The sequence below is a fragment of the Nansenia antarctica genome (assembly GCF_963989245.1).
Source record: "Nansenia antarctica genome assembly, chromosome: 6".
NCBI lineage: Eukaryota > Metazoa > Chordata > Actinopteri > Argentiniformes > Microstomatidae > Nansenia > Nansenia antarctica.
The window spans coordinates 13,671,525-13,673,896 of record NC_137676.1 but is presented as its reverse complement, the minus strand read 5'-3'; positions in this window follow the sequence as shown (position 1 = coordinate 13,673,896).

Genomic DNA, 2,372 nt, shown 5'->3' with positions numbered 1-2,372 from the left:
AGTACATTTTACAAGATGTAAAATGATTTGGCTTTGGTCCTCAACATTGGAATTGCAGCTATCAAGATACAAAACCACAATAATAAAGTCAAGTAAAATAAGTAAACTCGGTGGTAGTAGCCAATCGTACTAGTGTATTCAATAGTGCAAAAATGCTGTGCAAAGTATAATGAGATAAAATGAAATATAATACAGTACTTGAGTAGTAAGTAGTTAAGTAGTCAGGTAGTGTACAAGTAATCAGTAGTGTGCAAGTAGTCATATAATATATATTATTTTTGTAGTGCGTGTGTGGTTGGTCTAGGGGAGACAGTGTGTTGTTTTCTTCCAGTGCATTTCTCCAGGAGCCTGATTGCTTGGGGGAAACAGCTGTTTGACATCCTCTGGGTTTTAGCCCCAAGGCTTCGGTACTGTTTCCCCCGACGGCAGTAGCTCTGTAGTAGCTCAGTAGTTTCTGATTGGGGTGGCCGGGGTGTCCCTAATGATCCTGAGGGCCTTTCTGACACACCGGTCCTTGTAGGTGTCCTGGATGGAGGGAAGCCCACATCTGCTGATCCTCTTAGATTTCCGCCCCTACCCTTTGCAGCGTTTGGGATTTTGGGCAGTGCAGTTCCCATACCAGGCACTGATGCATCCTGTGGTTTGGTAACACATAGTCATTCACAAATATGCTTTCATATCATAACATGTCATTAGGAAAGGCTGCTATTGATCATAATCATTGTTGTTCTTTAATCCATTGCTAACAGATCTAACTATCAGCCATGTGGATAGTGTTCCTCAGACACTATGGTTAGTGTGGACATTGCACCCTCTGGTGGTGAATAACATGTTTTGTTAACTCATTTTGTGCCGAGGGTGAATCAAGTCGTCCAAACTGTCAACATTCTAGAGTGCCAAGGGTGGCTTTATTCACCAAAGATATGTTAATGGTGATGCTTCATTTTGTAGCCAATCAAAGTACTGTTGCTAGGTAAATACATAAAAACACTTGGCACTCAAGGTGGTGAGTGTTTTCTGGAACGCTTTGGCAGTTGGTGAGTTAAGAAACGCAGGTGCCTCCAGGGTTGAGCAGCCTGACTGTGTCAGAGCTGGACTGGAACATAGATGTGCACTGCACCTCTATAGAACCAGAGTGTACCACCCTTAACACACATAATAATCAAACTATATACCGTAATCAAACAGGTAGTCAGTCATGTGTAACATTTCTTGATACAAAAAGAAACAAATCATCTATTGTATAACACTTGTTTATTATTGTGCCTCTGCTATGTTACAGGAAGCAGAAAATTAACAACAGCAATCACAAACTGCATATAAAACCGCATATAATAAAAGCATCAACCATTCATAAGCCTTCCACTGAAAGATACTGAACAAAAAAAATAGAATGTTTCCCTTTGTCATGTTCCGGATCTGATACAGTGGGATCTGGTGGGATCCGGTTTGGGTCTGTCTTGGCCAGTCTAGGTGTGGCGTGGCTGGTTACCCCTCGTGTTGGTGGCTGGTTGGTTACCCCTCGTGTTTGGCTGAATTGAGCAAGTGTTTCATGGGCTGACGAACCTGAGATTGAGCTTTACATCACCATTCTCAGGTTGGACAGTCCTGGAAAGAACCACTCAAGAAATAGGCGGGTAGACGGAGCATCAGGTGCAAGGTTCAGGTGCAAGATTCAGGTGCACTTATTCCAGTGCCCTTGAACACATGTGAAGGCGATGTTAGGTCTTAGGCGATGATAGAATAAATATGACATTTCTCTAATCAAATGACCTAGAGTACCCTCCAAGCCTCTTGTGTTTACAGATACAATGACTTCACTTGGGTATATTAGCATCATCTATCAATTCTTTATTAATCAAATAAAGGAATATAAAAACAATTGTTAGTACGATTTTAATTCGTGAAAATGCGTAGGCTACTGCTGCGTAGAGAAGTGTATCTGTATCACTCAATTTGATTGTAACAGATTTTGCCGTCATTCAAATCAGACCATAGGTACAGCAGGCATTAAGAACCATGGCGCCCCTTTTCGCTCTGAAAAACACCACATCACTAAGGCAACCCTATGAAATATTTCCATTTCCCCTGCAACTCAGAGGATAAGGTTACAGCATACAACAAGAAACCCGAAGCTTATGGGTGATTACAGAGACATTTGTGTTCCGATTCCACCATGAGCCTCCACACTAAAGACATGTTAACAATACAGTCTCCTTGGATAAAAGTGTCAGCCAAATAACCGCATATTTCTTCAAAAGACGCCCCAGACCCAGACAGTGCTAGGCCCGCTGGTAAATGTCTCCATGACATGACTCACAGGAGGGGAGAGGAGAGGTTCTAAGAAAGGCCCAGGGTTGTTATGCATTAAA